The following is an 18,944-nucleotide window of genomic DNA, read 5'->3' as shown; positions in this document are numbered from 1 at the left end:
ATGATCTCATTGGTCAGTTTCTGTTGATCATCTGTCCATCATCGGCTAAAGCCCGCCCTGATGATCTCATTGGTCCATTTCTGTTGATCATCTGTCCTTCATCGGCTAAAGCCCGCCCTGATGATCTCATTGGTCCGTTTCTGTTGATCATCTGTCCGTCATCGGCTAAAGCCCGCCCTGATGATCTCATTGGTCCGTTTCTGTTGATCATCTGTCCATCCTCGGCTAAAGCCCGCCCTGATGATCTCATTGGTCCGTTTCTGTTGATCATCTGTCCATCATCGGCTAAAGCCTGCCCTGATAATCTCATTGGTCAGTTTCTGTTCGGAGATAATTAGTCCTGTATGGATCGAGTCCAGACCAAACTGCCCAACCTAAAAATGTTGTGGGCGGGGCTAAGTTCAGCTGGCATCCAGGCCATAGGAAACCCTTTGAAGTTTCATAAAACACTGCTAAAAGTGATACACAAAAGTAGGAGCTTTTTGATTTTTTTTTTTTTTATATATAAAAAGTGTAACTCAGGTCCTGTGTGCTCTAGGACCCTGCAGACACTTTGGGCTGTTTCCACTAAATTACAGAAAATAGTCGGAAAAAAAAGAAGTTTGTCTGTGTCATGTTGTATGCCAGATTTACTCAAATGGGTCTGAAGGGATGACCCCCCACCATATACAGTGATATAAATGCAATATTCCAGTGTCATTAAATTAATTATATATGCTGGAAGCAGCCCAAAGTGTCTGCAGGGTCCTAGAGCACACAGGGCCTGAGTTACACACTTTCAAAAATGAATTTATATAAAAAAATCTAAAAGCGCCTACTTTTTTGGGGGGTGATAACAGCTTAGACAACATATACTTACATGTTTATGACTTTTAGCAGTGTTTTATGTAACTTTAAAGGGTTTCCTGTAAAATAACACCAACATTTTGAACCTAGACCACTGTATGTGTGTATGGGAGGCTTTTTAATTTGGGTCGGCCAAATCCAGGCGGAAATGGCACCAGAGTAATTTAGTGTAAATACATTACTTTGTGTAAAACAAATGCCAAAGTGATGCATATCTCTAGAAAGAAGAGACTCTAAGCTTTCAAATGGTGCCACATATGAGGTCAGAACAGTTTTTTTTTTTATCAAGTACATACTTGATGACTTAGGTCCTTGGTTTTTAAGAGGTTAAATTGCATTTTCGTTCGTTTTTTGAAGTGAAATATGATCTGGACATTGTGTGAAATTCAAAAATTTGACACAAAAAATTGGATACTTTAATAATGAATATTAGTTTGAAAGGGACACTTCTTTGGGGTATGTTTGGGTTTTTTAAGGACATGCAATCAAGCATCAATCATAATTAAAGAAGACCTGATTGCAGACCTAAGGGCCTAATGAGTTAATATGGCATATTGTGCTTGCAGTTTCACAGTGTTTTAAGACTTTAAGAGAAGACGTAAATGAACTGGATATGCTGAAAACTCTCTGGTAAACCATTATAGCTGGTGTGTGTGAGGTCACAAACCGTTATCAATAATACCAACGCTATTGTCAAGTCTGTGATGCTTGTTGGGTTACTGAGCGCTGGTGGAAATGAAGCTGAAAAAATACAAAAATATCCCTAACGAGAAAGCCGTTCTGATGATGTCATTCCCGACCCTGCACCGGCTCCACTGAGTTTAAGTGGTTAATGTATATTTACTTCTTCTAAAGTATTCTCGTAAGTTTATAATGTGCTATTGGAAATACATACAGGTGAGGGGTTCGAATGCCGGTCGCCATGTTGCCCCTGCATCTTGAAAGTACAGTAGCCAAAGAGGGACATACCCGTAAATTCAAGCTTCGCCTTTCGTGTTTTAACACTCGATGGCACCGTGTCGAATGTGAAGAGGAGGATAGCCGTGTTAATCTTGGACTAAATCGGGCACCGTAAGAGTTAAAACGAAATCAGAAACTAATATTTGCTGGATGGTCATATACCTTTACACCGCTAGATGGGGAAAATATCACACAGTGGAGCTTTAAGGACACTTTTTGAGTATCTGTACTTTACTGGAGTATTATTTTTTCTGTAAACTTCTGACTTTAACTTCACTCCATCTGAAAGACAAATATCGTCCTCTTTACTCCACTACATTTCTATCAAGGTCCTCGAAGTGGAAAGTCGTTTCTGTCGCAGCTTTGAAAGTCAGTGATGATTTTTTTCTTCTTTAAAAGGTGTTTGGGTTTTTGCAGAAAGCCTTTCAGGAATCACTCTTGTAGAGTCTCGTGAAGTTCAATGATTTCACAGCATTTATTAAACACTGATTTATAGTTTAGAGCAAAATGGAAGAAGACGGATGTCCAAATGCTCATTTAGTGGAGTATTCACATAAACAAAGTTGATTCTGTCTTCAGTGAAGGTGAACAGTGTGAGAATATCAGATGTGTATCAGTGTATTGGATCCGTGCATTCGGCCTTAAAGTGACAGCAGCTTTATAAAGAGCTTTGTAACTTTTCTACAAGTATTTAAATGAGTTTAAGTTAGTCGTATGCTAGTGTGTCAGATGGAGCGTCACTGACTGGCTTAAACCATGATGGCATAATGTGTATTTATACAACTATAATACAATAATGCACTGACATAAAAAAGGAAATTTACTTTTGATACATAAGTACTTTTGAAAACAAATACTTCTGTACTTTACTAGAGTAAAAATCTGTTTTTACAACTTTCACTTGTAACGGAGTAATATTTGACCAGCAGTTACTCTTACTTTTACTCCAGTAATGAAGTTGTGTAGTTTGTCCAGCTCTGCCTTTCATATTGTCATTATTGGAGTTTGCTAAATATACAGAGTTTGCTGAACGCCGAGTTCATTTTGGGATCTCTGACTTTGATTGCACACTTTGTTCAGATCTCTCCTGAAACTCTGCGAGTGCGAGTCTTTTTCTTGAGAGAAATATCTGAGAAGATCCAGACTCTCTAAATATTGCCTTTGAGAAGCATGCCATGGCACTCACGTTAGTGCCTGAAACACTCTGAATTCACATCTGAAAAACCATAGTATTAGCATGGTACCATCAGAAAAACACGGTAATACCATGGTACTTTAATATATATATATATATATCGGATAGACAAGACCGCATTATTTCTATAGTGCAATACAGATTGTAATAAACGAAAAAAAATGCAATCTCTTGAATGAATGATTCAATGACTCACTCATGAAGACTTCACTTGTTTCATTACTGGATGAATCAGTGTTTTTGAAGGAATCTCTTGAGTGAATGATTCAATGATTCACTCATGAAGACTTCACTCGTTTCATTACTGGATGAATCAGTGTTTTTGAAGGAATCTCTTGAGTGAATGATTCAATGACTCACTCAAGAAGACTTCACTCGTTTCATTACTGGATGAATCAGTGTTTTTGAAGCAGTCTCTTGAATTAATGATTCAATGACTCACCCATAAAGACTTCACTCGTTTCATTACTGGATGAATCAGTGTTTTTGAAGGAATCTCTTGAATGAATGATTCAATGACTCACTCATAAAGACTTCACTTGTTTCATTATTGGATGAATCAGTGTTTTTGAAGGAATCTCTTGAGTGAATGATTCAATGACTCACTCATGAAGACTTCACTCGTTTCATTACTGGATGAATCAGTGTTTTTGAAGGAATCTCTTGAATGAATGATTCAATGACTCACTCATGAAGACTTCACTCGTTTCATTACTCGATGAATCAGTGTTTTTGAAGCAGTCTCTTGAATGAATGATTCAATGACTCACCCATAAAGACTTCACTTGTTTCATTACTGGATGAATCAGTGTTTTTGAAGGAATCTCTTGAGTGAATGATTCAATGACTCACTCATGAAGACTTCACTCGTTTCATTACTGGATGAATCAGTGTTTTTGAAGGAATCTCTTGAGTGAATGATTCAATGATTCACTCATAAAGACTTCACTCGTTTCATTACTGGATGAATCAGTGTTTTTGAAGGAACCTCTTGAATGAATGATTCAATGACTCACTCATGAAGACTTCACTCGTTTCATTACTGGATGAATCAGTGTTTTTGAAGGAATCTCTTGAGTGAATGATTCAATGACTCACTCATGAAGACTTCACTCGTTTCATTACTGGATGAATCAGTGTTTTTGAAGGAATCTCTTGAGTGAATGATTCAATGATTCACTCATAAACACTTCACTCGTTTCATTACTGGATGAATCAGTGTTTTTGAAGGAATCTCTTGAATGAATGATTCAATGACTCACTCATGAAGACTTCACTCGTTTCATTACTGGATGAATCAGTGTTTTTGAAGGAATCTCTTGAATGAATGATTCAATGACTCACTCATAAACTACTTATAATCACTGCAATTTTGGAATAAGATTGCGCAAGTGTTTGAATCAAGCTTTCTTAATGATTAATCATGCATCTATAATTTATGTCAATTGAAGCTGAAACTAAATAAAATGTATATATTAGTTGAAAAACGTGGAAATATTTGCCATGGCAATAAACAGGCATAAATTTAAGCTGAAGCAGTAAATGTATTAACTGGAAAATAAATACAAATTAAAACTAGCTAAAGCTAAAGCTAAAATAAAAATGATCTAAAAACTAATAAAAGGACACAAGCACATAAAGACTTAAAATGAACATGAAATTACAAATAAAATATGAAAAGCTGAACTAGCACTGTGGTGCTACTGTGTGTGCTTTGCTGAATTCGTTGAGCTTCAGAGATGAATTCAGCCGTTAATGCGAGCGTCATTTTCCTCCGTGACAATATTCAGACAGGAAGTTGATCAATGTGAGCTTTGTGTGAGCGGAGCTAAAGCAAACACTACGGCACAGATACGTATTTATTCAGCAGTTTCTGCGGCTCGATCGCAGCCGTTACAGTTCCTACCCAAATATGAGCCGCACACACTGACTCTATTCTCTGCCTGTTTTGGTGGTTTAAAGAACCTAATTTGCTGTCGATTAAGCGCCTTTATGACCCAGAAGCCCTTTGGGGACCGGCTTGTTGCAGTTATGTGGGATTAGCCAGGACTCAGACTCTTCTTACAGCACATCCTCGGCCAGGGTCAGGTTGCATGAGGGTCGAAAAAAGGCTCTGAAGCCAGAAAACGCCAGCAGGGAAGCCGCCGACTTCTGGCCTGCAAATCAGGTTACGCAATTTCAGCCGCTTTTATCCTCTTTCCCGGCCTGGCCTGCATTAGACAGAGGATTCTCAACTATGCAACTGGTATATATATATATATACACACACACAGTACAGGCCAAAATTTTGGACTCATTACTGTAATGTTTTTGAAAGAAGTTTCGTCTGCTCATCAAGCCTGCATTTATTTGATCAAAAATAGAGATTTTTTTTAAATATTGTGATATATTATTACAATTTAAAATATTTGTTTTTCAGTGTATTCTCCTTTAAATGCTGATGTATTTCTGTGATCAGAGCTGAATGTTCAGGATGGTTCCTCCAGTCTTCAGTGATCATGATCCTTCAGAAATCATTCTCAGATGAGGATTCATTACGAGTGTTGGACACAGTTCTGCTGACGGATATATCTGAGGAAGAAAAGGCTCAAAAGAACTGCATTAATTCAAAATAAATACATCTTTTCAAGTAATATAAATCTCCTTTACTATCAATTTTTATCGATTTAACACATCCATGCTGAATAAAATGATTGATTTATTTCAAAAAAAGAAAGAAAAAAAATTACTGACCCCAAATTACTAGTGACTAGTTTCTACCAGCTTCGTCTACTCTCAAAAATCACCGGCTTTCTTACACCTAGAACTCTGGAAATGGCTGTTCACGCTTTTATCACATCTCGGCTTGACTACTGCAGTTCTTCGTATTGCGGCATTGCAAGCTCTCAAATTGCTCGTTTACAGGTAATCCAAAATGCTGCGGCTAGACTTATTCATAAGTGTAACAAACATGACCATATTTCGCCGGTTCTTAAATCTTTACACTGGCTGCCGGTTCAACAGAGAATTGATTTTAAAATTGTAATATTTGTTTTTAAATCTCTGCATAACTTAGCTCCTGACTTTCTCTCTGGTCTTGTTAATCCATACGTTCCGCCCAGAAACGTAAGGTCGATCGACCTCGTGTTAGACTCAAGCGCAGAGGGGAGCGCGCATTTGCAGTGGCAGGGCCGCGACTCTGGAACAACCTGCCCTTAGAGATTAGAATGGCTAATACCCTGACAGCTTTTAAGTCTCTGTTAAAAACTTTCCTGTTTTCACAAGCCTTTTGACTACTTTTGACTGTTTTGCACTGTCTGTGGTGTTATGTTATCCCTTAACTTGACACGTTTAATTCATCACTTCCCCCTTATCATCTGATACTGAGTTTGTTACTCTTTGCCTTTTGCTGTATTATGTTACTGCCTAAATTTGCTCTGCATTTATCTCTCTTGTCCTTTCTTAAGCCCTATTCGGACTGGATTAGTTTAACATGGGGACATGGGAGTAAAGTAATATTACCTCAGGACGTCTGTAATATCAATGGCCAATTCGCACGGGATAAGACCATAGACCGTAAAAAAATATGGACGACTCGACATCATCCGTTTCCGCTTGTCAGATTTGAAGCTTTCAGGCGGCCTTGCACGGCGCTGACATCTTGGGACCGAGTCTGCGCAGTAGCGATTTCGGGACCGGAGTTGCGCAGTAGAGCGCAGGAAGTAGAGCAGGAAGTACAGTCGCGATATCAAAAGCCCGCCCACACTCTCGCAGATGCAGAACAATTAATTATGTTGGTGTGAAATAAACAGTTATGGAAATGTAGAAATTAAAGCTAAAGTTCTAATCTGCTCCCAAAAATTTCGAAAAAAGTCAGTTAGTGCCTCAGTGACAACTTCACTCAGAGAAGCCGTCAGTCTCAGCTGTCAATCATGACGTCACACCCCCCGTTTTTATAGCATCAGATAACTAACTCAAACTAAACTTATTTTAAAAACGAACACCTGAAATGAAATCATCGTGATGATAACTGCCTTCAGTGACATAAACTAACTTTGGGGAAACATTTTTGAAGTGTAATTTTATTATTTAGTTTGCCTCTCGTCCATTAGAAAACACAGAGGGGCGGCTATACTGGGACCGGCCACCGGGGGGCGATCGAGGCGCGAAAGCTTCAGTAAATGAGAGGGAGACTGCAGGCTTGGATAAGACATCTCATGCTGCGTCCCAATTCGCCTACTTATACTACGTCCTAAAAGTATGTACTCTTTTTGTGAAGAAAAAGTATATACTTTTGAGTGTGTAGCAGAAAAGTATGCAAGCTTCGGGACATACTACTTCGCCATCTTTAACGGACTCTGTCGCTTAGTTACGTGCATCCCGTCACCGTTTATCTGCCCTGTCAATCATCGTCAGATTCGTCACAGTTCAAATCCTCCACATTCAGTTTAATCTCCTGCCGTATCGGAGAGAAATGTAGCCGCTCGTTGATCTGCCATTTGTGGGTCTTTAATGCAGAGACTCCCTTCATGTATTTACAGTTTAAATATAATGATGCATTTAAAAGTTAATGGCCAAACGTGTCATTTCAAAAGTTCTCAATGCTGTGCAGGTGAAATATAATGTGACAACATTGAATAAATATATTTTTGTCAAGTTAAATATTGATAGTTGGTCACTCAAACCCCTTTATCTAAACTTCTCTACTTAACCGTCGAACTCGCACATCCGCCATGTTTGTAGTTTTTTAACGCTTTTTATCCGCGTTTGTAGTTCTAATTGAATCCTCGTCCAACTCGCAATGGGTTGTGGGTAATATCAGCCGTTAGAGTGCCCATCGATCCATACTGTGAATTCGGACCGGAAATAGTAAACCATCCGGGAATCTTTGGAATACTCTTTTCAACATACTACGGTTTGGGACATACTAATTCTATTTTCGAATACTATTTAGGATGGATAGTGTGCGAATTGGGACGCAGGGTCAGTAAAACTCATAGACAGTAAAAGAAATGGACCGAGCGTTCCCATTGACGTCTACGGCGAAAGAATGAAGTCAACCTAGGGGCACTCACTTCCTGATGGCTGAGCGAACTGCGTAGGCTCAGACGGAGCTTGACGACGTAGATGTGACGTGAGCCTCCTGTCTGACAGCTGTAGGTCTTCTAGTGGATGTGGAAAGCGAAAGCTGAATCACGTTGTTTAAATATTTTCTCCCGTTGCTTTTGGCTCACTATGGGCTTCTCCCCATTCTTCCCCCTTGACTTTATCAGACTAGTCTCCAGGACATGTCTCCACGTCCCCCCGACTGTCTCATAGACAGTAAAAGATTGCCTGCGAGCGTCTCTTCCTGTCTCTACGGTAATTTCTCAACTGTGCGACAGGGTCGCGTTGGTTATGACGCAATCGTTAGCCTATTTTTACAAAAACAGCTGCTGCGGGGCGATAGTGTAAGATACAAGGTAATGGAGCCTTTTATGCATTGTCGTGTTTCTTTAGAAATAAACAATGGACAAATGGAGTCTTTAAACGCCTCAGATGTAAAGTTATTCACTGTCAAAGTGACTCAAAAATGAATGGGAGTCAATGGGATGCTAACAGCAGGTGATGGCTTGGTTAGCAATGGCCGCCCCTAGGGGTGGAACGCTTTCCGAGCGCTAGATTACCCCCTTGGTAAAACTAGCAGAAGTGGGAGGAGTAACTCGCTTTACGCACCTCCTTGACGTCATGTGCGTATGACGTTACCGTTATAACGTGAGCAAACACACAACCTGAGCGCCAGTCTGAACTCCGTCTCCAATATGTGTGTTTTAATAAACAGTTAGGTCCAGTCTAACGATTCTGATTGGATTGTGTTGGTAATAGACACTTTCCTAGAGCTAAAAAGTGTTGTGCCTCTAATAAGTGCTTTTGATCTTCTTTTTGCTTTAAATGATATGCGGAAAATACTGGACATTTTCCACAGATTGGCCCCACCACCTACAACGCAACCGAATGCTTCAAGCGCCTCCAAGGTCACAAAATGTGCTCTTTTTTAACTTTTAAACAGGCAATGACAGAATTTTACCATACATTTTTACAGCAGGTCTATTCGAACAGGATTAGTATTACCTGAGGTAATTTTTCCGGACCTTTTTACAGAAGGTAAAAGTCTCGGTAATCTTTACTGACATTGTCCGTAATGATTACCGAGATGGCACATTCGGACGGGACTAAAATCACAGAGAACCTCTGGTAATAATTACTTTACCCCCACGTCCCCATGTTAATCTAATCCCGTCCGAATAGGGCTTTAGTCTGCTATTGTTCTGCCAATGATGCTTTTCTAATTATTATTATTTTAACTGTTAATGCTATTTGATTCTATTACTGCTTTCTGGCTTTTTATTTTATTTGTATTGCTTTTTCTTCTATGTTACTTTGTTTTTGTTTATTTTTTCTTTGGACTTTTATCTGGCTTTTTTGTAAAGCACTTTGGTCAGTCGAGTGGCTGTTGTAAACGTGCTATATAAATACATTGACCTTGACCTTACTGACCAGTAGAGTATATTGCTGATACAAAAGATTTCTATGTTTAAAACATTTGCTTCTTTTTTTATTATTTTTTACTTTTTATTCATCAAAGTATTACAAAAAAGTATCACAGGTAATGAAAATATATACGTCAGCAGAACTGTGTCCAACACTCCTAATGAATCCTCATCTGAGAATGATTTCTGAAGGATCATGATCACTGAAGATCCTGAACATTCAGCTCTGATCACACAAATAAATCAGCATTTAAAGGAGGGATTCCCAAAGAGAGGAAAAATGTAATGGGGGTCTGTTTTTTTTTTAATGGGATTTTCCATACAATAAAAAAAGATGATCGCGGAAGATTTGGTTTCAAAGTGAAATATAAAAGTGCCATGTGTAAAAATTGAGGTAAAAATATCCCAAAAATGACCTGCACGCATCCAAAGAATGAGAAGAAATAAGGGCGTTGATGTCATTAAAAAATGTCGAGTTATAGTGCTGCAGAGATATCAACCTTAATTAGCAGTAGCATTACTAGCCCCGGCCCGACAGGTGTCGTAATATGTAATATTACGTAATAGGTGTCGCCATGAGCACTTAATCTTACATTAAAAAAAAAAAAAAAAAATTCTTTCCCCCTCTATTTCTCCTTTCTTCTTTCCTTTTCTGGTCTTTGCTACTCTGAGCAGTGTACAAATCTTAGTATTTAGGGCACTTTTTGTGTTTCGTTGCCTCTTCTTGACGGATCGCTTCCTGTTCTCCTGAGTTGTAAGTCGCTTTGGATAAAAGCGTCTGCTAAATGCATAAATGTAAATGTAAATGTAATACCAGTCTCGGCCATGGGAGGCGGTATGCGGGGAACATAACCACCAGCCAACCTGGCGTACTCGAACCTGATGTCAGTTGTGTGGAAAGGACAGCCCACTACTTCATTTCAGTTCAGGGAAGAGAGCGGACGGATGGCCGAAGCCCTTGGCCCCTTAAATGTATCTGATATGATAAAAATAGCTGCTTTACCTGACCGGAAAAAGCGGAAGTGCGCGCGCCCGGCGACTGCGTCCCGTCCCGTCATAATAAAAGTCCTGGTACTCGCAAAACCTATTCTAAACGCAAAACCGTTTAGAATAGGCGCCCTCCAGTGGATCAAAAGTTGCATAGTGCACCTTTAAGTGAGTTTGTCATTGTGTGTTGTTGTGTTTTTCATTAAGAATAATAGGCGAATGAACCCACAGTTAAACCAACCCGCCCCCGAATCGCCGCTAATTCTAAACCGAAACTAAAATCTGCTAGGCCTCACAGAGCGTGCATTTACTGGCGCGGTTTCAGTTCATGCATATGGAAGCTTAACTTTCATAGGAATTCATTGAAAGTACTCGCTTTACTCCGCTCCGTTATTAATGCCGGAGCAGCCGTCTGCATACGTTCCTTTCGGTTAGAGAATTAGTGATTTAAAAGCCCAGTCGGTATTACCGGTGTTGTCAAACGTTGATTAACCGGTGGGAAAATTTCCACACGTCCACACATCTCTATGCGTGCCAACTCGTTTCATTCATTCCAAACATATGCATGCATATATATATATATGCTTAAAGGGATAGTTCACTTTGAAATTAAATGTTGATATGTTTTAGCTTATATGGGCATCCGAGATGTAGGAGTATTTGTTTCCCCAGTAGTTTCAATTTTGATCATTTTAGGTCAAACCGTTCTAATGAATAGTTTCGTCCAGTTTTTATACCATCCTGACGTGCAGAGCTCATGTAAAGCAGCGATTAAACCCTTCCAGCGCTCACGGGTCGAGTCCCAGAGAAACGAGACATAATGCAACGAGCGTTGGATAAAAGCATCTACCAAATGCACACACTGTAAAAAATTATTTAGAAATAAGTTCCCTGGTTGCCTTAAAAGTTCATTGAAATTAAAATGTTGTGTTAATACAATGAACATTTTTTGAGATTTGACAACCTTTATTAAAATATTATTAACAGGTTGTGTAAGCATATTGGGTAATTGTGTGTTTTATTTGTGATGACGCAGCCAAATTGTGCTATTTTCATGATTTATCACATTTTTTATGTGGTTCAGATACAATAATATTTTGAGTTTCTATTAAGTAAACAAATTTTGTAATTTCAATAAACTCAAAATATTAAGGCAACCAGGTTACTTACTTTTTTAAGTTAAACCAACACATTTGTTTACAGTGTAGAAGTATGCAAATATTCAGACAATAATAATAATAATAAAGTTATTTGGCCTTCTCAAGGTAACACAGACAGGAAAAAAAATAAGCATGCATATAAGAGAAAAATCAATAAAAGCATATGTCTTGAACTGAGCTTCTGTAATTTTAGTGGTGCTTTCCAGAGTTTTGGAGCATGAACAGAAAAGCTCATATTGCTCATATTCACCAGTTATCGCGCAGTCTTGCTTTATTAAAAGGGGGGTGAAATGCTGTTTCATGCATACTGAGCTTTACACTGTTAAAGACTTGGAATCCCATACTAAACATAGACAAAGTTTCAAAAGTTAAGGTGGACGTTTGATGGGAGTATTTCTTTGTCAAAAATACTACTTCCGGTTAGTCATAAGTTTCGGCAAGTTTTTTGAGATCATGCGTCCCCTTTGACGTTAATGGGGGCGGAATTTCCTTGTATGGGCCTTACGGACAATTCTACCGGAAGCGCGTGAGAGAGAGCGAGGGAGAGAGCGAAAGCAACAGGCTACGCCCATCAAAGCGCTGGCTTGTAGGATGCTAAACAGGTGATATAACCAGTAGCTACTGACTTACCCACTGATAGGCCGGCGGTCGATCTGTATTAGCACTTTCCTCACGCGACGGGCGAATCACTTTCCTCACAGAGCGACTCACTTTCCTCACGCGACGGGCGAATCACTTTCCTCACTGAGCGAATCACTTTCCTCACGCGACGGGCGAATCACTTTCCTCACAGAGCGACTCACTTTCCTCACGCGGCAGGCGAATCACTTTCCTCACTGAGCGAATCACTTTCCTCACAGAGCGACTCACTTTCCTCATGCGGCGGGCGAATCACTTTCCTCACTGAGCGAATCACTTTCCTCACAGAGCGAATCACTTTCCTCACAGAGCGACTCACTTTCCTCACGCGGCGGGCGAATCACTTTCCTCACAGAGCGACTCACTTTCCTCACGCGACGGGCGAATCACTTTCCTCACTGAGCGAATCACTTTCCTCACGCGACGGGCGAATCACTTTCCTCACAGAGCGACTCACTTTCCTCACGCGGCAGGCGAATCACTTTCCTCACTGAGCGAATCACTTTCCTCACAGAGCGACTCACTTTCCTCATGCGGCGGGCGAATCACTTTCCTCACTGAGCGAATCACTTTCCTCACAGAGCGAATCACTTTCCTCACAGAGCGACTCACTTTCCTCACGCGGCGGGCGAATCACTTTCCTCACAGAGCGACTCACTTTCCTCACGCGACGGGCGAATCACTTTCCTCACTGAGCGAATCACTTTCCTCACGCGACGGGCGAATCACTTTCCTCACAGAGCGACTCACTTTCCTCACGCGGCAGGCGAATCACTTTCCTCACTGAGCGAATCACTTTCCTCACAGAGCGACTCACTTTCCTCATGCGGCGGGCGAATCACTTTCCTCACTGAGCGAATCACTTTCCTCACAGAGCGAATCACTTTCCTCACAGAGCGACTCACTTTCCTCACGCGGCGGGCGAATCACTTTCCTCACTGAGCGAATCACTTTCCTCACAGAGCGAATCACTTTCCTCACGCGGCGGGCGAATCACTTTCCTCACTGAGCGAATCACTTTCCTCACAGAGCGAATCACTTTCCTCACAGAGCGACTCACTTTCCTCACTGCAGCGCGCTGCTGCACACGTCATTATTTAGCTCCACTCACACGACACGCCCCCACCCGCTCGGCTTTTTTCGGAAAGACTCGGAACAGCGCATCTTTCTTATATAATTATAAAAAAAATAAAGACTTTTCGGAGATATGCAGGATGCAATGCTACTCTATAGGTACTCAAGATTGACATGACACTGACTGAAACTGAGTGTTTCACCCCCCCTTTAAAGTCTGATGATGTTGCATAATTTTCCTCATTAGTAAAAGCAGAGATTAGGGCAGTGTTTGTCTGATAGTGTGTGTGTGTGTGTAGTGTGTGTGTGTGTTCTTTCTAATGCCACTGAAAGCTGAAGTATACACAGAAACCAAATCTCCCACTTTTCTTTTCCTGAATGGCGTCCAAAATACACCCCGGAGAGTCCCAGCGTCTCCACAGCCGTATCGGAGCTTCATATTCAGACTGAGGGAATTAAAACACACAATGTGCTCAAAGAGGAGAGGCGATGATGAATATAATGCAATATAATGTGGAGGAATAAAATGTAACCCGGGTAATCAGGGTACCAGTTAAATATTAAAGATTATTTAAACATCAAGTTAAAGAAAACTAAGAAAAGGAGGAAAGTTCCAGAAAGTAAAGTTTTGTCCCATCATCGATTCGGCTTTCATTTCAGTGACTGACTCTCCTAAGAGCCAATGTTAGCAGCACTTCCATTAAAGGCCCGCTCACTGTAAACAAATTGTTGGTTTAACTTTAAAAAGTAAGTAACCTGGTTGCCTTAAAATTATGAGCTTATTGAAATTAAAAAGTGAGTTGATACAATGAAGGAAATTTGTTTAATAAATAGAAACTCAAAATATTATTGTATCTGAACCACATAAAAAATGTGATAAATCATGAAAATAGCACAATTTGGCTGCGTCATCACAAATAAAACACACAATTACCCAATATGCTTACACAATCTTTTACTAATATTTTAATAAAGGTTGTCGAATCTCAAAAAATGTTCATTGTATTAACTCAAAATTTTAATTTCAATGAACTCAACATTTTAAGGCAACCAGGGAACTTATTTTCTAAATTATTTTTTACAGTGCTGGAATCTCAAGTTTTTTAGCTTTTAGGATAACTATGTTAGCCTTAAAGTTATGAATAAGCTGGTGATAAAACAATGACAAAATTTGCATTTAGGAGATATAAGCATTCAAAACTTACACTGTAAAAAATATTTAGAAAATAAGTAACCCTGGTTGCCTTAAAATTTTGAGTTCATTGAAATTAAAATTTTGAGTTAATACAATGAACATTTTTGAGATTCGACAACCTTTATTAAAATATTATTAAAAGATTGTGTAAGCATATTGGGTAATTGTGTGTTTTATTTGTGATGACGCAGCCAAATTGTGCTATTTTCATGATTTATCACATTTTTTATGTGGTTCAGATACAATAATATTTTGAGTTTATATTTATTAAACAAATTTCCTTCATTGTATCAACTCACTTTTTAATTTCAATAAGCTCATAATTTTAAGGCAACCAGGTTACTTACTTTTTTAAGTTAAACCAACAAAACCTTTTTACCGTGTAGCAGTCTCTCACTTCCGCTAAAATGATTCACAGATTTTGATGACATCATCGCAGACTTCACCTTCTCATCAAATCTTCTGTCCAATCAAAAATGCTCTCTAGAATCTAAAGCCCCGCCCCCTACGCTGCTGAACTCGGTCAGGTGTTCACACATTTACTAATTTCCACACGGTGAAAGGCACAGAGCACACTAAATATGCGATAGAAAACGATTTAGTGTGAAAATGCTTTCAGTTTAGGCGAATGAAGTCTGGTTTCACGTTAGTTACACACACACACACACCAGAACCATTGACTAACGTTAGAGGCATGAGAGCGCAGCGCAAATCATATGCGCGAGTCGGCGAAGACAACAAAAAATATCGGACCCATTTTAATTCTGCACAGAATGCTGCATTTTAAAGCGTTTCAAAGCGATATGGAGGAGATTATAGCCCCGTTTCCACCAAAATTACCCGGAAAAATTTGTACCAGGAACTTTTTTACAGGAACTTTTCTCCCCCCAGACCTGCAGCTGTCTGCGTTTCGACCGCGATCTAAAGTACCGAGAAGATTAGGCAGATTAGTCCGGTGATGTAGGACTGCGCATGACTGCTCCTCCAAGTCAGAGACGGACAGTTATCATTTTTGTGTGTACCGATTGAAAGATTTAGTGAACTGTTTACATGAGACGTTATCTAAACTGATCTGGTGTTTACATGTGATGACTTTCAATCGCAATCATTTTGTCACATGCAGTTTGTCTGCCGCATCAAAAATGTCGCCGCTGTTTTCTCCAGCAGCTGAATGTGTTTACCAGAGGGGGACAAAGTACACAACTCTATTACTTGAGTAAAAGTAAAAGTACTACTGGTCAAATATTACTCCGTTACAAGTGAATGTTGTAAAAATAGATTTTTACTCAAGTAAAAGTACAGAAGTATTTGTTTTCAAAAGTACTTAAGTATCAAAGTAAATTTCCTTTTTTATGCCAATGCATTATTTTATTATTGCTGTATAAATGCACACTATCATCATGGTTTAAGCCAATCAGTGATGCTCCATCTGACGTACTAGCATACGACTAAATTAGACTAATTTAAATACTTGTATAAAAGTTACAAAGCTCTTTACAAAGCTACTGTCACTTTAAGGCCGAGTGCACGGATCCAATACACTGATACACATCTGATACTCTCCCAACTTTACTCTTCTCTTTCTCCCAGACGTTTATATTTTTAATATTTTATAAGACATGCACCAAGTGTATGCCAACTAATCTTGATTTTTTTTTAAACTGAAACATACTTTCAAAGTATGGCTATGGGTGCCCACACTTGTGCCTAAGAACCGTCTTCTTCCATTTTGCTATAAACTGATCAGTGTTCAAAAAAAGTTGGGAAAATGTATATGACCCTATAAGAGTGATTCCTGACAGACTGTCTGAAACAACAACAACACCAAAAAACCTTTTAAAGAAGGAATAAAATCATCCTCTGACTTTCAGAGCTGCTACAGAAACGACTTTTGACCTTGATAGAAATATAGTGGAGTAAAAAGGACGATATTTGTCTTTCAGATGGAGTGAAGTTAAAGTCAGAAGTTTACAGAAAAAATAATACTCCAGTAAAGCACAGAGACTCAAACAGTGAACTTCAGTACAGGACTCGAGTAAATGCACTTAGTTACTTTCCACCTCTGGTGTTTACTGTAGCCAGACAACTCTTACCGGCCACCAGGACTAATACAGTATTATATCAGCTATTTATCTGTTTAAAGTGTAATAATCATCTCAGAAAAAACAATTCTTCTGTCAGGCGCAGTTAAAGTAAAAACTGCCTGGGGCAATATACGCTGTGTCATTACTCCCACATTATCTTCATAACTTACGAAATAAAAAGTTTACCCCTCAGAAAAATGAGCTTTCCTCTCTCGTCAGCATGAGCGCGGCGCGCGCTGTCACGTCATGTAAGGACACACACTTATAGTAATCGGTCAGGTCGTTTACATGGTGAAAAATATAGACTGTAAAAAAATGAATAACGAGTATGGAAGAGACTCAAGCTGTGCTGCTTTTGCTGGTTTACTAAAGAGGTAATTAACAACGACAGAAAAGAGATTCAGCAGAATGCAGCATATTCAGAAAGCTTGTAAAGCTAGATTTAAAATGACAATGTATATTATTATCAGCTATTACGGACACTGAACGTGAGATGGCTGAGACGAACGCGCGCCATCAGACAGAGAGCAAGACTGATATTTACTGAACGCAGAACGAACCTCGCAAAAGACTTTTAAAAATGCCCGTTGAAATAAAATGCTAAACCAATCAGCATTGTTCAGCGCCCAAGTCCCGCCCTCGAAAGTTCCTGAACTTTGAAAAAGTACTACCTCGCGAGCAGGGCCGTTTGGAGGGGGAAATATTTACCCGGAACTTCATTTAGACCCTGGTTCCTGCGGTCGAAACACACCGAGTACCACCCAAAGTTCCTGGGTAAAGTTCCTGCGGTGGAAACGGGGCTTATCCCTTACGAAAGAAAAATATATTTACCAATATATTACTTGAAATATATTTTAATATATTGTAAATATATGGAATAATATATTGATGGTATTATAAAATATATTATATATTCATGTAATATATTGCAAAATATACAAATGATTGCCGCTTTCAATATATTGCAATATATTGAAAAATATAAATATTAATTCCCATATATGTGAATATATTTCCTAATGTATTGCATGAAATTTTCCAATATACTGCAATATATTTTTGTTTCGTAAGGGCTGATGATAAACGATTAGAGGAAACTGGCTTCACCAAACAGAATGGCTCGAGTCAAACTGATATTATTACCGAAACGCTATTGGCTGTTTCAAAAAAGGGGAGGGGGTGCTTTAAGTCCCGCCCACACGCTGGTGCTGCTGCACTGTCAGCTTAGAGGAAAATTCATAGACTGTAAAAAAATATGGACGTAGTGTCCATGACGTCACTCATAGTGTCCTGATAAGCCGTTCTGAAGCGTAAAATAGAGACAAGCCGTCGCCATCTTGCGAGCGAGTCATCGCGTCACTCCCAGATAACAGAAAATGGGCAAAGAGGCGGGATGTGGGCGGAGCTTAGGTGATGCAATGACTATAGACGGCGGATAAATGGCTATCCACCTGTCACTCAAAGTAGCCACGCCCTTAATTATGCAGAACTTTAAGGCTTTATATAAGGGGTGACCCCTAATAGTCGAAGATTCGATGCATCGATATGCAGGACCGGATTCGACCACTGATCTCATGGTCGAATCTTCGCGGGTGTTATGAAACGAGGATCATACCATTTTGGCAATATGGGAGCGCTCAATATTAGTGTTATAAAGACTTGTCGCGTCGCTGAGCGATCGCCCCTTTAAGGGCACTGAGCTTCGCACCGGACGCGCCGCGCCTTTTAAATTCGAACACATACACCGACGGCGGCATTCGACGCCTGTCTGCGGCGATTAAATGTATATTCGAACGTGTAAATCCTTAGTCGGGGACACTCCTACTTTATATAATGCAAACGTATGAGTTAATAAACAATTCACCTCCTCACAGTCATCATGAAGGCCGTATAATTAGCCGTATAGACCAAAACCACAATTTGTCCCAGACTGTAAATATGTTTTTTTCTGCTGTAAAGTTGTGAATTTTAACATGAGGCTCAATGAGATTCTGCTCCTTCTGGAGCCGCTCTAGTGGCCAGTGGAGGAACGAGGAAGAACGAGGCCAGTCGAGGAAGTAAGTTTACATTACTTCCGTATTTGCTTCAAGAGAGATTGCCGCTTGGAAAAAATAGATTAAATATCACGGATCAGATCATTTTTTGGAGGAGAAAATATTTTAATTCACTCAGTCTAAAGGTCAATCTGGATTCATATTTTGTACATTTTTAAAGTTAAATGCATCAGTTAAGAAGCAGAATTAAGAGCCCCAATCCCTTTCAGTGAACAAATCAACAACTGACTTAACGTAACTT

At 39.6% G+C, this 18,944-nt stretch overlaps 1 protein-coding gene across 2 annotated transcripts in view; it reads left to right on the top strand.

Moving 5' to 3' along the window:
- LOC137090872 (cysteine-rich motor neuron 1 protein-like) overlaps positions 1–18,944 on the top strand; it is a 114,317-nt gene that overhangs the window by 33,703 nt on the left and 61,670 nt on the right. The gene's annotated exons all lie outside the window — the stretch shown is intronic.

This window comes from Pseudorasbora parva, chromosome 10 (assembly GCF_024679245.1).
Source record: "Pseudorasbora parva isolate DD20220531a chromosome 10, ASM2467924v1, whole genome shotgun sequence".
NCBI lineage: Eukaryota > Metazoa > Chordata > Actinopteri > Cypriniformes > Gobionidae > Pseudorasbora > Pseudorasbora parva.
The sequence above is the reverse complement of the archived record's forward strand: the minus strand, read 5'-3'. Positions and strand labels throughout refer to the sequence as shown.